This window comes from Salmo salar, unplaced genomic scaffold, assembly GCF_905237065.1.
Source record: "Salmo salar unplaced genomic scaffold, Ssal_v3.1, whole genome shotgun sequence".
Classification (NCBI taxonomy): Eukaryota; Metazoa; Chordata; class Actinopteri; order Salmoniformes; family Salmonidae; genus Salmo; species Salmo salar.
The window spans coordinates 47124-66940 of NW_025547357.1; the positions used below are offsets into that span (position 1 = coordinate 47124).

The 19817-nt window shown below is 47.9% G+C and overlaps 1 pseudogene; it reads right to left on the minus strand.

The window, feature by feature from the left end:
• Positions 1-19557, minus strand: part of LOC123731795 (deleted in lung and esophageal cancer protein 1-like) — a 64339-nt pseudogene extending 44782 nt beyond the window's left edge.
• Positions 19558-19817: the final 260 nt, after the last annotated feature.

The following is a 19817-nucleotide window of genomic DNA, read 5'->3' on the forward strand; positions in this document are numbered from 1 at the left end:
ATGGTCCAGGTGTAGTGAACAGGTAGATGACCCACCATGGTCCAGGTGTAGTGAACAGGTAGATGGTAGATGACCCACCATGGTCCAGGTGTAGTGAACAGGTAGATGACTCACCATGGTTCAGGTGTAGTGAACAGGTAGATGGTAGATGACCCACCATGGTTCAGGTGTAGTGACCAGGTAGATGACCCACCATGGTTCAGGTGTAGTGAACAGGTAGATGGCCCACCATGGTTCAGGTGTAGTGAACAGGTAGATGACCCACCATGGTTCAGGTGTAGTGAACAGGTAGATGACCCACCATGGTTCAGGTGTAGTGAACAGGTAGATGGTAGATGACCTACCATGGTTCAGGTGTAGTGAACAGGTAGATGACCCACCATGGTTCAGGTGTAGTGAACAGGTAGATGACCCACCATGGTCCAGGTGTAGTGAACAGGTAGATGACCCACCATGGTTCAGGTGTAGTGAACAGGTAGATGACCCACCATGGTTCAGGTGTAGTGAACAGGTAGATGACCCACCATGGTTCAGGTGTAGTGAACAGGTAGATGACCCACCATGGTCCAGGTGTAGTGAACAGGTAGATGGTAGATGACCTACCATGGTTCAGGTGTAGTGAACAGGTAGATGACCCACCATGGTTCAGGTGTAGTGAACAGGTAGATGGTAGATGACCCACCATGGTTCAGGTGTAGTGAACAGGTAGATGGTAGATGACCCACCATGGTTCAGGTGTAGTGAACAGGTAGATGACCCACCATGGTTCAGGTGTAGTGAACAGGTAGATGGTAGATGACCCACCATGGTTCAGGTGTAGTGAACAGGTAGATGACCTACCATGGTCCAGGTGTAGTGAACAGGTAGATGACCCACCATGGTTCAGGTGTAGTGAACAGGTAGATGACCCACCATGGTTCAGGTGTAGTGAACAGGTAGATGACCCACCATGGTCCAGGTGTAGTGAACAGGTAGATGACCCACCATGGTTCAGGTGTAGTGAACAGGTAGATGACCCACCATGGTCCAGGTGTAGTGAACAGGTAGATGACCCACCATGGTCCAGGTGTAGTGAACAGGTAGATGGTAGATGACCCACCATGGTCCAGGTGTAGTGAACAGGTAGATGGTAGATGACCCACCATGGTCCAGGTGTAGTGAACAGGTAGATGACTCACCATGGTTCAGGTGTAGTGAACAGGTAGATGGTAGATGACCCACCATGGTTCAGGTGTAGTGAACAGGTAGATGACCCACCATGGTTCAGGTGTAGTGAACAGGTAGATGGCCCACCATGGTTCAGGTGTAGTGAACAGGTAGATGACCCACCATGGTTCAGGTGTAGTGAACAGGTAGATGACCCACCATGGTTCAGGTGTAGTGAACAGGTAGATGGTAGATGACCTACCATGGTTCAGGTGTAGTGAACAGGTAGATGACCCACCATGGTTCAGGTGTAGTGAACAGGTAGATGACCCACCATGGTCCAGGTGTAGTGAACAGGTAGATGACCCACCATGGTTCAGGTGTAGTGAACAGGTAGATGACCCACCATGGTTCAGGTGTAGTGAACAGGTAGATGACCCACCATGGTTCAGGTGTAGTGAACAGGTAGATGACCCACCATGGTCCAGGTGTAGTGAACAGGTAGATGACCCACCATGGTTCAGGTGTAGTGAACAGGTAGATGGTAGATGACCCACCATGGTTCAGGTGTAGTGAACAGGTAGATGGTAGATGACCCACCATGGTTCAGGTGTAGTGAACAGGTAGATGGTAGATGACCCACCATGGTTCAGGTGTAGTGAACAGGTAGATGACCCACCATGGTTCAGGTGTAGTGAACAGGTAGATGACCCACCATGGTTCAGGTGTAGTGAACAGGTAGATGGTAGATGACCCACCATGGTTCAGGTGTAGTGAACAGGTAGATGACCTACCATGGTTCAGGTGTAGTGAACAGGTAGATGGTAGATGACCCACCATGGTCCAGGTGTAGTGAACAGGTAGATGACCCACCATGGTTCAGGTGTAGTGAACAGGTAGATGACCTACCATGGTCCAGGTGTAGTGAACATGTAGATGACCTACCATGGTCCAGGTGTAGTGAACATGTAGATGACCTACCATGGTCCAGGTGTAGTGAACAGGTAGATGACCTACCATGGTCCAGGTGTAGTGAACAGGTAGATGACCCACCATGGTCCAGGTGTAGTGAACAGGTAGATGACCCACCATGGTCCAGGTGTAGTGAACAGGTAGATGACCCACCATGGTCCAGGTGTAGTGAACAGGTAGATGACCCACCATGGTTCAGGTGTAGTGAACAGGTAGATGGTAGATGACCCACCATGGTTCAGGTGTAGTGAACAGGTAGATGGTAGCTGACCCACCATGGTTCAGGTGTAGTGAACAGGTAGATGACCCACCATGGTTCAGGTGTAGTGAACAGGTAGATGACCTACCATGGTCCAGGTGTAGTGAACAGGTAGATGACCCACAATGGTCCAGGTGTAGTGAACAGGTAGATGGTAGATGACCCACCATGGTTCAGGTGTAGTGAACAGGTAGATGACCTACCATGGTCCAGGTGTAGTGAACAGGTAGATGACCCACCATGGTTCAGGTGTAGTGAACAGGTAGATGACCCACCATGGTTCAGGTGTAGTGAACAGGTAGATGACCCACCATGGTTCAGGTGTAGTGAACAGGTAGATGACCCACCATGGTTCAGGTGTAGTGAACAGGTAGATGACCCACCATGGTCCAGGTGTAGTGAACAGGTAGATGACCCACCATGGTTCAGGTGTAGTGAACAGGTAGATGGTAGATGACCCACCATGGTTCAGGTGTAGTGAACAGGTAGATGGTAGATGACCCACCATGGTTCAGGTGTAGTGAACAGGTAGATGACCCACCATGGTTCAGGTGTAGTGAACAGGTAGATGGTAGATGACCCACCATGGTTCAGGTGTAGTGAACAGGTAGATGACCCACCATGGTTCAGGTGTAGTGAACAGGTAGATGACCCACCATGGTTCAGGTGTAGTGAACAGGTAGATGGTAGATGACCCACCATGGTTCAGGTGTAGTGAACAGGTAGATGACCTACCATGGTTCAGGTGTAGTGAACAGGTAGATGGTAGATGACCCACCATGGTCCAGGTGTAGTGAACAGGTAGATGACCCACCATGGTTCAGGTGTAGTGAACAGGTAGGTGACCTACCATGGTCCAGGTGTAGTGAACATGTAGATGACCTACCATGGTCCAGGTGTAGTGAACATGTAGATGACCTACCATGGTCCAGGTGTAGTGAACAGGTAGATGACCTACCATGGTCCAGGTGTAGTGAACAGGTAGATGACCCACCATGGTCCAGGTGTAGTGAACAGGTAGATGACCCACCATGGTCCAGGTGTAGTGAACAGGTAGATGACCCACCATGGTCCAGGTGTAGTGAACAGGTAGATGACCCACCATGGTTCAGGTGTAGTGAACAGGTAGATGGTAGATGACCCACCATGGTTCAGGTGTAGTGAACAGGTAGATGGTAGCTGACCCACCATGGTTCAGGTGTAGTGAACAGGTAGATGACCCACCATGGTTCAGGTGTAGTGAACAGGTAGATGACCTACCATGGTCCAGGTGTAGTGAACAGGTAGATGACCCACCATGGTCCAGGTGTAGTGAACAGGTAGATGGTAGATGACCCACCATGGTTCAGGTGTAGTGAACAGGTAGATGACCTACCATGGTCCAGGTGTAGTGAACAGGTAGATGACCCACCATGGTTCAGGTGTAGTGAACAGGTAGATGACCCACCATGGTCCAGGTGTAGTGAACAGGTAGATGACCCACCATGGTTCAGGTGTAGTGAACAGGTAGATGGTAGATGACCCACCATGGTCCAGGTGTAGTGAACAGGTAGATGACCCACCATGGTTCAGGTGTAGTGAACAGGTAGATGACCCACCATGGTCCAGGTGTAGTGAACAGGTAGATGACCCACCATGGTTCAGGTGTAGTGAACAGGTAGATGACCCACCATGGTTCAGGTGTAGTGAACAGGTAGATGACCCACCATGGTTCAGGTGTAGTGAACAGGTAGATGGTAGATGACCCACCATGGTTCAGGTGTAGTGAACAGGTAGATGACCCACCATGGTTCAGGTGTAGTGAACAGGTAGATGGTAGATGACCCACCATGGTTCAGGTGTAGTGAACAGGTAGATGACCTACCATGGTTCAGGTGTAGTGAACAGGTAGATGGTAGATGACCCACCATGGTCCAGGTGTAGTGAACAGGTAGATGACCCACCATGGTCCAGGTGTAGTGAACAGGTAGATGACCTACCATGGTCCAGGTGTAGTGAACAGGTAGATGGTAGATGACCCACCATGGTTCAGGTGTAGTGACCAGGTAGATGGTAGATGACCCACCATGGTTCAGGTGTAGTGAACAGGTAGATGGTAGATGACCCACCATGGTTCAGGTGTAGTGAACAGGTAGATGACCCACCATGGTTCAGGTGTAGTGAACAGGTAGATGGTAGATGACCCACCATGGTTCAGGTGTAGTGAACAGGTAGATGACCCACCATGGTTCAGGTGTAGTGAACAGGTAGATGACCCACCATGGTTCAGGTGTAGTGAACAGGTAGATGGTAGATGACCCACCATGGTTCAGGTGTAGTGAACAGGTAGATGACCTACCATGGTTCAGGTGTAGTGAACAGGTAGATGGTAGATGACCCACCATGGTCCAGGTGTAGTGAACAGGTAGATGACCCACCATGGTTCAGGTGTAGTGAACAGGTAGATGACCTACCATGGTCCAGGTGTAGTGAACATGTAGATGACCTACCATGGTCCAGGTGTAGTGAACATGTAGATGACCTACCATGGTCCAGGTGTAGTGAACAGGTAGATGACCTACCATGGTCCAGGTGTAGTGAACAGGTAGATGACCCACCATGGTCCAGGTGTAGTGAACAGGTAGATGACCCACCATGGTCCAGGTGTAGTGAACAGGTAGATGACCCACCATGGTCCAGGTGTAGTGAACAGGTAGATGACCCACCATGGTTCAGGTGTAGTGAACAGGTAGATGGTAGCTGACCCACCATGGTTCAGGTGTAGTGAACAGGTAGATGACCCACCATGGTTCAGGTGTAGTGAACAGGTAGATGACCTACCATGGTCCAGGTGTAGTGAACAGGTAGATGGTAGCTGACCCACCATGGTTCAGGTGTAGTGAACAGGTAGATGACCTACCATGGTCCAGGTGTAGTGAACAGGTAGATGACCCACCATGGTTCAGGTGTAGTGAACAGGTAGATGACCCACCATGGTCCAGGTGTAGTGAACAGGTAGATGACCCACCATGGTTCAGGTGTAGTGAACAGGTAGATGGTAGATGACCCACCATGGTCCAGGTGTAGTGAACAGGTAGATGACCCACCATGGTTCAGGTGTAGTGAACAGGTAGATGACCCACCATGGTCCAGGTGTAGTGAACAGGTAGATGACCCACCATGGTTCAGGTGTAGTGAACAGGTAGATGACCCACCATGGTTCAGGTGTAGTGAACAGGTAGATGACCCACCATGGTTCAGGTGTAGTGAACAGGTAGATGGTAGATGACCCACCATGGTTCAGGTGTAGTGAACAGGTAGATGACCCACCATGGTTCAGGTGTAGTGAACAGGTAGATGGTAGATGACCCACCATGGTTCAGGTGTAGTGAACAGGTAGATGACCTACCATGGTTCAGGTGTAGTGAACAGGTAGATGGTAGATGACCCACCATGGTCCAGGTGTAGTGAACAGGTAGATGACCCACCATGGTCCAGGTGTAGTGAACAGGTAGATGACCTACCATGGTCCAGGTGTAGTGAACAGGTAGATGGTAGATGACCCACCATGGTTCAGGTGTAGTGAACAGGTAGATGGTAGATGACCTACCATGGTTCAGGTGTAGTGAACAGGTAGATGACCCACCATGGTTCAGGTGTAGTGAACAGGTAGATGGTAGATGACCCACCATGGTTCAGGTGTAGTGAACAGGTAGATGACCCACCATGGTTCAGGTGTAGTGAACAGGTAGATGAACCACCATGGTCCAGGTGTAGTGAACAGGTAGATGACCTACCATGGTCCAGGTGTAGTGAACAGGTAGATGACCCACCATGGTTCAGGTGTAGTGAACAGGTAGATGACCCACCATGGTTCAGGTGTAGTGAACAGGTAGATGACCCACCATGGTTCAGGTGTAGTGAACAGGTAGATGGTAGATGACCCACCATGGTCCAGGTGTAGTGAACAGGTAGATGACCCACCATGGTCCAGGTGTAGTGAACAGGTAGATGACCCACCATGGTCCAGGTGTAGTGAACAGGTAGATGACCCACCATGGTTCAGGTGTAGTGAACAGGTAGATGGTAGATGACCCACCATGGTTCAGGTGTAGTGAACAGGTAGATGACCCACCATGGTCCAGGTGTAGTGAACAGGTAGATGACCCACCATGGTCCAGGTGTAGTGAACAGGTAGATGACCCACCATGGTCCAGGTGTAGTGAACAGGTAGATGACCTACCATGGTTCAGGTGTAGTGAACAGGTAGATGGCCCACCATGGTCCAGGTGTAGTGAACAGGTAGATGACCTACCATGGTCCAGGTGTAGTGAACAGGTAGATGACCCACCATGGTTCAGGTGTAGTGAACAGGTAGATGGTAGATGACCCACCATGGTTCAGGTGTAGTGAACAGGTAGATGGTAGCTGCCCACCATGGTTCAGGTGTAGTGAACAGGTAGATGGTAGATGACCCACCATGGTTCAGGTGTAGTGAACAGGTAGATGGTAGATGACCCACCATGGTTCAGTTGTAGTGAACAGGTAGATGACCCACCATGGTTCAGGTGTAGTGAACAGGTAGATGACCCACCATGGTTCAGGTGTAGTGAACAGGTAGATGACCCACCATGGTTCAGGTGTAGTGAACAGGTAGATGACCTACCATGGTTCAGGTGTAGTGAACAGGTAGATGACCTACCATGGTTCAGGTGTAGTGAACAGGTAGATGACCTACCATGGTCCAGGTGTAGTGAACAGGTAGATGACCTACCATGGTCCAGGTGTAGCGAGCAGGCAGCAGGGTCTGGTTGATCAGGGTGATGGATCCCTGGGCAGGAACTCCGACATAGAGCTCAGAGAATACCAGATCACAGGTTAACAGACACACTTGAGGAGACTGGACATCTGCCTGCACCGACAGGTGACTGGAGAGGGGGACAGACAGGTACAAAACACAGTCACATGTAACTGCAGACAGACAGGTACAGAACTAATGTTACAGGTGATCGCAGTAAGACAGGTACTATATACAGGTACACATGAAGGACTAACATTACTTTTACAGGTGAATGGAGATAGAACCAGTACAGTTACAGGTGACAGGAGACAGGACCAGTACAGTTACAGGTGACTGGAGACAGGACCAGTACAGTTACAGGTGACTGGAGACTGGACCAGTACAGTTACAGGTGACTGGAGACTGGACCAGTACAGTTACAGGTGACTGGAGACTGGACCAGTACAGTTACAGGTGACTGGAGACAGGAGACAGGACCAGTACAGTTACAGGTGACAGGAGACAGGACCAGTACAGTTACAGGTGACTGGAGACAGGACCAGTACAGTTACAGGTGACAGGAGACAGGACCAGTACAGTTACAGGTGACAGGACCAGTACAGTTACAGGAGACAGGACCAGTACAGTTACAGGTGACTGGAGACAGGAGACAGGACCAGTACAGTTACAGGTGACTGGAGACAGGACCAGTACAGTTACAGGTGACTGGAGACAGGAGACAGGACCAGTACAGTTACAGGTGACTGGAGACAGGACCAGTACAGTTACAGGTGACTGGAGACAGGACCAGTACAGTTACAGGAGACAGGACCAGTACAGTTACAGGTGACTGGAGACAGGACCAGTACAGTTACAGGTGACTGGAGACAGGACCAGTACAGTTACAGGTGACTGGAGACAGGACCAGTACGTTACAGCAGACAGGACCAGTACAGTTACAGGAGACAGGAGACAGGACCAGTACAGTTACAGGAGACAGGAGACAGGACCAGTACAGTTACAGGTGTCTGGAGACAGGAGACAGGACCAGTACAGTTACAGGTGACTGGAGACAGGACCAGTACAGTTACAGGTGACTGGAGACAGGAGACAGGACCAGTACAGTTACAGGTGACTGGAGACAGGACCAGTACAGTTACAGGTGACTGGAGACAGGAGACAGGACCAGTACAGTTACAGGTGACTGGAGACAGGAGACAGGACCAGTACAGTTACAGGTGACTGGAGACAGGACCAGTACAGTTACAGGTGACTGGAGACAGGACCAGTACAGTTACAGGTAACTGGAGACAGGACCAGTACAGTTACAGGTGACTGGAGACAGGACCAGTACAGTTACAGGTGACTGGAGACAGGACCAGTACAGTTATAGGTGACTGGAGACAGGACCAGTACAGTTACAGGTGACTGGAGACAGGAGACAGGACCAGTACAGTTACAGGTGACAGGAGACGGGACCAGTACAGTTACAGGTGACAGGAGACAGGACCAGTACAGTTACAGGTGACAGGAGACGGGACCAGTACAGTTACAGGTGACTGGACCAATACAGTTACAGGTGACTGGAGACAGGACCAGTACAGTTACAGGTGACTGGAGACAGGACCAGTACAGTTACAGGTGTCTGGAGACAGGACCAGTACAGTTACAGGTGACTGGAGACAGGACCAGTACAGTTACAGGTGACTGGAGACTGGAGACAGGACCAGTACAGTTACAGGTGACTGGAGACAGGACCAGTACAGTTACAGGTAACAGGAGACAGGACCATTACAGTTACAGGTGACAGGAGACAGGACCAGTACAGTTACAGGTGACAGGAGACAGGACCAGTACAGTTACAGGAGACAGGACCAGTACAGTTACAGGTGACAGGAGACAGGACCAGTACAGTTACAGGTGACAGGAGACAGGACCAGTACAGTTACAGGTGACTGGAGACAGGACCAGTACAGTTACAGGTGACTGGAGACAGGACCAGTACAGTTACAGGTAACTGGAGACAGGACCAGTACAGTTACAGGTAACAGGAGACAGGACCAGTACAGTTACAGGTGACAGGAGACAGGACCAGTACAGTTACAGGTGACAGGAGACAGGACCAGTACAGTTACAGGTGACTGGAGACAGGACCAGTACAGTTACAGGTGACTGGAGACAGGAGACAGGACCAGTACAGTTACAGGTGACTGGAGACAGGACCAGTACAGTTACAGGAGACAGGACCAGTACAGTTACAGGTGACTGGAGACAGGACCAGTACAGTTACAGGTGACTGGAGACAGGAGACAGGACCAGTACAGTTACAGGTGACAGGAGACAGGACCAGTACAGTTACAGGTGACAGGAGACAGGACCAGTACAGTTACAGGTGACAGGAGACAGGACCAGTACAGTTACAGGTGACAGGAGACAGGACCAGTACAGTTACAGGTGACAGGAGACAGGACCAGTACAGTTACAGGTGACAGGAGACAGGACCAGTACAGTTACAGGTGACTGGAGACAGGACCAGTACAGTTACAGGTGACTGGAGACAGGACCAGTACAGTTACAGGTGACTGGAGACAGGACCAGTACAGTTACAGGTTGCTGATTCACAGATATAGATCTTGCTAGCTAATAAATGGATTTCCTAAAGGTACAATTAGTACTGAAGGCATAGGTGAAATCCTCACCATCCTTGGCCATTCTCCACAGCCAGCTCCAGCACGGTGTCAAAGTGTTGACAGACCAGGGGTTTGAAGAGGATGTCTACACTGCAGGAGGCCAGAGGGGGCAGCACTCCCTTACACGGCTGCACTGTGATCTAGCAACACAGGAGAAGAAGACAAACACCAACAGAGGACAACAATGGGACTATCAGGTCTCAGTACAAACGGACAAACTGTTGTAAAACACTGTTACCAGGGCGACCAGAGGCAATACTTCAATATTACAGTATGTGGGATATTTCAGTGTTTTACTTTAACTTACCTTTAACTTTAACTCACTTGTTAGTGTGTTTACCTGTGTGTGGTGCCTGTCTGTCGTCTCAGCCTCCCCTGGCCCCAGGCTGTCTGTCCTCTCAGCCTCCCCTGGCCCCAGACTGTCTGTCCTCTCAGCCTCCCCAGGCCCCAGGCTGTCTGTCGTCTCAGCCTCCCCTGGCCCCAGACTGTCTGTCCTCTCAGCCTCCCCTGGCCCCAGACTGTCTGTCCTCTCAGCCTCCCCAGGCCCCAGGCTGTCTGTCCTCTCAGCCTCCCCTGGCCCCAGACTGTCTGTCCTCTCAGCCGTCCCAGGCCCCAGACTGTCTGTCCTCTCAGCCTCCCCAGGCCCCAGGCTGTCTGTCGTCTCAGCCTCCCCTGGCCCCAGACTGTCTGTCCTCTCAGCCTCCCCTGGCCCCAGACTGTCTGTCCTCTCAGCCGTCCCAGGCCCCAGACTGTCTGTCCTCTCAGCCTCCCCTGGCCCCAGACTGTCTGTCCTCTCAGCCTCCCCAGGCTCCAGACTGTCTGTCGTCTCTGCCGTCCCAGGCCCCAGACTGTCTGTCCTCTCAGCCTCCCCAGGCCCCAGGCTGTCTGTCCTCTCAGCCTCCCCTGGCCCCAGACTGTCTGTCCTCTCAGCCTCCCCTGGCCCCAGACTGTCTGTCCTCTCAGCCTCCCCTGGCCCCAGGCTCCAGTGGGCCTCTAGATGAGTGTTGTTGGTGAGGACCATGGTGGCCTGGGTCTGGTCCCCTAGCTGCATTAGACCCAGGTCGAGGCTGGGAACACTCACGGACACCTGCGGACCCTGGAACACACCAATACACACCGGAGGAAGTACAGTTGGCGAGGTTACACAAAGTTTAACTATCAGGTAATACTCTCCAATCAAATCTCGTGTTGAGAATGACTAACTCAGCGGATGATGCCGTTTGGACAGCTATGAGTCTCTCTGAGAATGACTAACTCAGCGGATGATGCCGTTTGGACAGCTATGATATGAGTCTCTCTGAGAATGACTAACTCAGCGGATGATGCCGTTAAGACAGCTATGATATGAGTCTCTCTGAGAATGACTAACTCAGCGGATGATGCCGTTTAGACAGCTATGAGTCTCTCTGAGAATGACTAACTCAGCGGATGATGTCGTTTAGACAGCTATGAGTCTCTCTGAGAATGACTAACTCAGCGGATGATGCCGTTAAGACAGCTATGATATGAGTCTCTCTGAGAATGACTAACTCAGCGGATGATGCCGTTTAGACAGCTATGAGTCTCTCTGAGAATGACTAACTCAGCGGATGATGTCGTTTAGACAGCTATGAGTCTCTCTGAGAATGACTAACTCAGCGGATGATGCCGTTTAGACAGCTATGAGTCTCTCTGAGAATGACTAACTCAGCGGATGATGCCGTTTAGACAGCTATGAGTCTCTCTCACCTTGAAGGTGACCTGTATGGCCAGAGCAACAGGTTGGTGATGGTGCTGAACATGACACAGCAGTCTGGATATGACGGCACCTGGTCGCCCTCCGGTCAGAACCAGCTCCAGGTCAAAACACTCGTTCATCTCTGGACCACAAACACACAGTCAACCAGTCAGCCAACAGTCTAATAACCAGTCAGTCTGCAGACCAGTCTACTAAACATATTAATCAGTCAGTCTACTAAAGCTACAGAGTTCTGCTGCACCTCTGCTAAATGTCTTGAAATGTATAATTCATGTTCATCTCTTAAAAACAGTCTGGCTGAATCATGTCATGTACCTATTTCCCCAGCAGGGGGCTCCACCTCTATGATGTGATCATGTCATGTACCTATTTCCCCAGCAGGGGGCTCCACCTCTATGATGTGATCATGTCATGTACCTATTCCCCCAGCAGGGGGCTCTACCTCTATGATGTGACCCTGTCATGTACCTATTCCCCCAGCAGGGGGCTCCACCTCTATGATGTGACCATGTCATGTACCTATTTCCCCAGCAGGGGGCTCCACCACTATGATGTGACCATGTCATGTACCTATTCCCCCAGCAGGGGGCTCCACCTCTATGATGTGACCCTGTCATGTACCTATTCCCCCAGCAGGGGGCTCCACCTCTGATGTGACCTCATAGAGCATGATAGAGGCCTCTAGTGGCCAAAAGGCCTTTTTAGCACAGACAGCACCATTGGCACGGACAGCGCCATTGAGGACGTCTAACATGCTTCTGCCATTTTAAAGTATTCGACTGGGTGGGGATTCCTGTGGGTTGTAGTCTCAACGGTACTGCTGTCATAGACGCTATAATGGCACAGATATAAAGATGAGTCCTCTAGTGGTAAATCCAGTCCATTTAAAAAACTGGACGCCTTTTACACTTCAGTGTTGTGATGCAAAATGCAAAGCACATAGAATTAAAAAAGTACTGTCAGATATTATTCATCCTAATCAGACAGGTTTTTTACATGGACGATACGTTGGAGATAATATAAGAAAGTACTGGAAACAATAGAATTAAATGAACAATCTGGGAAACCAGGCCAGGAATTCATAGCTGACTTTGAAAAGGCTTTTGATGAAGTACCACTGGAATGTTTTTACAGTTGAAGTGGGAAGTTTACATACACCTTAGCCAAATACATTTAAACTCAGTTTTCACAATTCCTGACATTTAATCCTAGTAACAATGTCCTGTCTTAGGTCAGTTAGGATCACCACTGTCACGTCCTGACCAGCAGAGGGAGGAGTTGTTTAGTATTGGGTCAGGACGTGGCAGAAGTTGTGTGTTGGTATTAGTTTCTAGTTGTTCTGTTTCTGTGTTAGTCTTGTGACTCCTGATCAGGAACAGCTGGATATCGTTGTTCCTGATTGGGAGTCATATATTAGGAGTGTGTTTTTCACCTGGGGTTTGTGGGTTGTTGTTTTAGCACTGCTTTATGTTAGCCTGCTAACTGTTCCTGTCGGTCTATTGTGTCTTTGTTTTTTGTGTTCATTTTATTCTAATTAAATAGAAAGATGAGCATTCACATCCCGTCTGCATTTTGGTCATCCATTCACCACGACAGCCGTTACAACCACTTTATTTTAAGAATGTGAAATGTCAGAATAATAGTAGAGAGTGATTTATTTCAGCTTTTATTTCTTCCATCACATTCCCAGTGGGTCAGAAGTTTACATACACTCAATTAGTATTTGGTAGCACTGCCTTTAAATTGATTAACTTGGGTCAAACGTTTCGGGTAGCCTTCCATAAGCTTCCCACAATAAGTTGGGTGAATTTTGGCCCATTCCTCCTGACAGAGCTGGTGTAACTGTGTCAGGTTTGTAGGCCTCCTTGCTCGCACACGCTTTTTCAGTTCTGCCCACAAATGTTCTATAGGGCTTTGTGATGGCCACTCCAATACCTTGACTTTGTTGTCCTTAAGCCAATTTTGCCACAACAATGGAAGTATGCTTGGGGTCATTGTCCATTTGGAAGACCCATTTGTGACCAAGCTTTAACTTCCTGACTGATGTCTTGATATGTTGCTTCAATATATCCACATAATTTCCCTCCCTCATGATGCCATCTATTTTGTGAAGTGCACCAGTTCCTCCTGCAGCAAAGCACCCCCACAACATGATGCTGCCACCCCGTGCTTCAGAGTTGGGATGGTGTTCTTCGGCTTGCAAGCATCCCCCTTTTTCCTCCAAACATAACAATGTTCATTATGGCCAAACAGTTCTATTTTTGTTTCATCAGACCAGAGGACATTTCTCCAAAAAAGTACGATCTTTGTCCCCATGTGCAGTTGCAAACAGTAGTCTGGCTTTTTTTATGGTGGTTTTGGAGCAGTGGCTTCTTCCTTGCTGAGCGGACTTTCAGGTTATGTCGATATACAGTGAGGGGAAAAAGTATTTGATCCCCTGCTGTTTTTGTACGTTTGCCCACTGACAAAGACATGATCAGTCTATAATTTTAATGGTAGGTTTATTTGAACAGTGAGAGACAGAATAACAACAAAAATATCCAGAAAAACGCATGTCAAAAATGTTATAAAATGATTTGCATTTTAATGAGGGAAATAAGTTAACTTTGGTTAAGTATTAAACTGTCAAGAGGAGTAAAACAAGGTTGTCCACTATCGGCATATCTATTTATTTTGGCCATCGAAATGTTAGCTATTAAAATCAGATCCAACAATAATATCAAGGGCCTGGAAATCTGTGGCTTAAAAACAAAGATCATTGTACACTGATGATTCATGTTTTCTTTTAAAACCACAATGTGGATTCCTGCACAGCCTCATAGAGGATCTAGATACTTTGTATATAACCTCTCTGGAATACAATCAAATGATGATCAGTATTGGATCACAAAAAAATACAACTTTTACATTACCGTGTAGTTTACCAATAAAATGGTCTGACAGTGATGTGGATATACTCGGTATCCCAAAATAAATAAATAGTCTCACTACAATGAATTTTAATAGAAAGTTGGCAAAAATAGATCATATCTTGTTACCGTGGAAAGAAAAATACCTGTCTATTAGTGGAAAAATCACCCTGATTAACTCTTTAGTCATATCCCAGTTTACCCTGATTAACTCTTTAGTCATATCCCAGTTTACCCTGATTAACTCTTTAGTCATATCCCAGTTTACCCTGATTAACTCTTTAGTCATATCCCAGTTTACCCTGATTACCTCTTTAGTCATATCCCAGTTTACCCTGATTACCTCTTTAGTCATATCCCAGTTTACCGATTTGCTTATGGTTTTGCCTACACCTAGCGACTTGTTTTTAAAATTATATGAGCAAAAAATATTCAATTTTACTTGGAACGGCAAGTCAGACAAAATTAAACATATTTATATTTATATAATGGCCTATTTATATAATGAATATGAATTCGGAGGGCAGAAATTATTAAATATAAAAGCATTAGACCTCTATGGTTAAAAAAAATATATATATATTTGGGGAATAATTTTATTTTTTGTATAATCTTCATAAATAGGAAGGGTGGAGTTATGTCATAGATGCAGCTAACAAAAGTATATGGAAACGTCTGCTCTCCCCAAAATTACAACCAACTAATTGCAGCATTACCGCAAAAATGGAAGAGGCAAGTGGAAAGGGGAGGAACTTGTCTGCATTAACGACCACCATTTTCTAAAGAAAATTGTGATGAATGAAAAAAGTATACCAGTTTCATTTAAGGACCAGCATTTTTTACAGCTGTGCAATATAGATTGTGAACAGTTGGGAAGAGATTTCCACTGTAGCGATTCTATGGCACATGATTTATGAACTGAAACACAAAACAACATTTCATTCAAAACTTAAGAGTTTTTACATTTCAATTATTATACAAACTTCTTGCAACCAATAGAATATTATACAGAGCATTCAGAAAGTATTCAGACCTCTTGACTTTTTCCACATTTTGTTACGTTACAGCCGTATTCTAAAATGGATTAAGTAGTTTTTTCCTCATCAATCTACACACAATACCCCCTAATGACATCACAATACCCCATAATGACATCACAATACCCCATAATGACCCCATACATTTTTGCACATTTATTAAAAATGTGAAATATCACATTTACATAAGTATTCAGACCATTTACTCAGTACTTTGTTGAAGCATCTTAGGCAGCAATTACAGCATCGAGTCTTCTTGGGTATGACGCGACAAGCTTGGCACACCTGTATATGGGGAGTTTCTCCCATTATTCTCTAAAGATCCTCTCAATGTTGGATGGGGAGCGTCGCTGCACAGCTATTTTCAGGTCTCTCTAGAGATATTTGGTCGGGTTCAAGTCCGGGCTCTGGCTGGGCCACTCAAGGACATTCAGAGACTTGTCCTGGAAGCCACTCCTGCATTGTCTTGGCTGTGTGCTTAGGGTCATTGTCCTGTTGAAAGGTGAACCTTCGCCCCAGTCTGAGGTCCTGAGCGCTCTAGAGTAGGTTTTCATCAAGGATCTCTCTGTACTTTGCTCCGTTCATCTTTCCTTTGGTCCTGACTAGTCTCCCAGTCCCTGCTGCTGAAAAACATCCCCACAGCATGATGCTGCCACCACCATGCTTCACCGTAGGGATGGTGCCAGGTTACCTCCAGATGTGATGCTTGGCGTTCAGGCCAAATAATTCAATCTTGGTTTAATCAGACCAGAGAATCTTGTTTCTCATGGTCTGAGAGTCCTTTAGGGGCCTTTTGGCAAACTCCAAGCGGACTGTCGTGCCTTCTACTGAGGAGTGGCTTCCGTCTGGCCAATCTACCATAAAGGCCTGATTGGTGGAGTGCTGCAGAGATGGTTGCCCTTCTAGAAGGTTCTCCCATCTCCACAGAGGAACTCTGGAGCTCTGTCAGTCAGAGTGACCATCGACCAAGGCCCTTCTTCCCCGATTACTCAGTTTCGCTGGGCGGCCAGCTCTAGGAAGAGTCTTGGTGGATCCAAACTTCTTCCATTTAAGTATGATGGTGTTCTTGAGGACCTTCAATGCTGCAGACATTTTTTGGTACCCTTCCCCAGATCTGTGCCTTGACACAATCCTGTCTCGGAGCTCTATGGACAATTCCTTCGACCTCATGGCTTGGTTTTTGCTCTGACATGCACTGTCAGCTGTGGGACCTTATATAGACAGGTGTGTGCCTTTCCAAATCATGTCCAATCAATTGACTTTACCACAGGTGGACTCCAATCAAGTTGTAGAAACATCTCAAGGATGATCAATGGAAACAGGATGCGCCTGACTTCAATTTCAAGTCTGAATACTTATGTAAATAACATATTTCTGTTTTACTTTTTTATAAATGAGCACAAATGTCTAAAAAACTGTTTTCACTTTGTCATTATGGGGTATTGTGTGTAGATTGATAAGGATTTTTATTTATTTCATACATTTTAGAATTAGGCTGTAACGTAACAAAATGTGGAAAAGGTCGAGAGGTCTGAATACTTTCCGAATGCACTGTATATATGGGGGATATAACCTTCCCAGCTCTGCAGATGTTGCTGTGAGGAGGCAGAGTCATTAGATTGTTTGTTTTGGTACTGTCCATATGTAGCTCGTTTTTGTTCGCAGGTCCAGGAATGGATGAAGTATTGCAACATTACCTTGAACTAACGCTGCAGATAGCACTGCTGGGTGATTTGAAAAGTCATAGTCAATCAATCAATTATATAATAATACTCTTAGCAAAATGTTGATCTTTAATTTACAATCTGTAGAAACTATAAGAATATAAAGGTTCAGACCTTTTGTGAAACATCACAGCACAGTTGAAAAATAAATGGCAAATACAAATCAAACCTAGATGGTGTCAAGAGATAGATGGGATGGGTTGAACGGAGCTGAAGGATGGGGACTGGGTGGTGTTAAGAGATAGATGGGAGGGGTTGAACGGAGCTGAAGGATGGGGACTGGGTGGTGTTAAGAGATAGATGGGAGGGGTTGAACGGAGCTGAAGGATGGGGACTGGGTGGTGTTAAGAGATAGATGGGAGGGGTTGAATGGAGCTGAAGGATGGGGACTGGGTGGTGTTAAGAGATAGATGGGAGGGGTTGAACGGAGCTGAAGGATGGGGACTGGGTGGTGTTAAGAGATAGATGGGAGGGGTTGAACGGAGCTGAAGGATGGGGACTGGGTGGTGTTAAGAGATAGATGGGAGGGGTTGAGTGGAGCTGAAGGATGGGGACTGGGTGGTGTTAAGAGATAGATGGGAGGGGTTGAACGGAGCTGAAGGATGGGGACTGGGTGGTGTTAAGAGATAGATGGGAGGTGTTGAATGGAGCTGAAGGATGGGGACTGGGTGGTGTTAAGAGATAGATGGGAGGGGTTGAATGGAGCTGAAGGATGGGGACTGGGTGGTGTTAAGAGATAGATGGGAGGGGTTGAATGGAGCTGAAGGATGGGGACTAAAAATAGATTGTGTCCATAAAATGTATAAACTGGAAGTTTACGCCCCAAGTGTTGTTGTTCATTAGTTTACTCCCATTAGGGGAGGGATGGTAGGGTTTGGGGGAAATAATAAAGGAAAAATATCTATATATATACACATATATGTTATTTATAAACTGGCCTCCATTTATCTGTGTGTGACCATGATGTGTACCTATTTCCCCAGCAGGTGGCTCCACCTCCATGATGTGACAGTCACCGCTCCTCTCCCAATGGAAGGAGATTCTGGATCTGCTGTTGTTCCACATCTGAAGAGACAAAGATTACTGGTACCATGCTGGTCTGGAGAACAGACCATCAGAGACTACTGGTACCATACTGGTCTGGAGAAGAGAACAGAGACTACTGGTACCATACTGGTCTGGAGAGAAGAGAACAGAGACTACTGGTACCATACTGGTCTGGACAACAGACCATCAGAGACGACTGGTACCATGCTGGTCTGGAGAACAGAGACTACTGGTACCATGCTGGTCTGGAGAACAGAGACTACTGGTACCATGCTGAGTCTGGAGAACAGACCATCAGAGCCTACTGGTACCATGCTGGTCTGGAGAAGAGAACAGAGACTACTGGTACCATGCTGGTCTGGAGAAGAGAACAGAGACTACTGGTACCATGCTGGTCTGGAGAACAGACCATCAGAGGCTACTGGTACCAGGCTGGTCTGGAGAAGAGAACAGAGACTACTGGTACCATGCTGGTCTGGAGAAGAGAACAGAGACTACTCTACTTACCCTGTGGGCAAAGACATCACCAGTTTACCAACTGCTTGCAATTTGGATGTAAGCGCGTCACTTGGCCATTTTGCCCACTGGGTAAACATAAAGTATCTTGTTGATGTAGTATAATAAGTGATGTACATTACCTTGAACCTCCTGCGGATGGTGGTTCCTATGAACACCTCTCCAGGGATATGAATAGAGTAAGGCTCCAGCAGGACCTGGTAGGCCTGGGTCGACCCTTTGACCTCGATCTCCATGACAATCACATCGTTCACCTTGGGGCGGTGTCCAAGGGTTCATCCTCACTGGGCAGCTCTGGGACGTCCCTCACGACCAGGTGACACACACTGTGGTAGTCCATCAACTGGATAAAACACACATCAACCTTTACATCACTGATGCACCTAGTGAATCACACCCTACAGCTACTTATGGTCCTGTCGAGTTAGAGGTCAGAGGTTACCTGCTGGGGCTGGTATGTAAGGAGGAACTCACGGTCCTGTCAGGTTAGAGGTCAGAGGTTACCTGCTGGGGCTGGTATGTAAGGAGGAACTCATGGTCCTGTCGGGTTAGAGGTCAGAGGTTACCTGCTGGGGCTGGTATGTAAGGAGGAACTCACGGTCCTGTCGGGTTAGAGGTCAGAGGTTACCTGCTGGGGCTGGTATGTAAGGAGGAACTCACGGTCCTGTCGGGTTAGAGGTCAGAGGTTACCTGCTGGGGCTGGTATGTAAGGAGGAACTCACGGTCCTGTCGGGTTAGAGGTCAGAGGTTTCCTGCTGGGGCTGGGTATGTGGAGGAACTCACGGTAATGTCGGGTTAGAGGTCAGAGGTTACCTGCTGGGGCTGGTATGTAAGGGGAGGAACTCATGGTCCTGTAGGGGGGTTAGCAGGCCGGAGGCGGGGCTGACGTGGAACACGTCGTCATTGGCCAAGTGGTACTGGATGTGGGCGGGGTCAGGGGATCTCCCCAGGGAGGAGGGGCTGCAAGTTGGGCTGCATGATCTGCCAATGGAACGCCAGCTCCAAGTGACTGACACACAG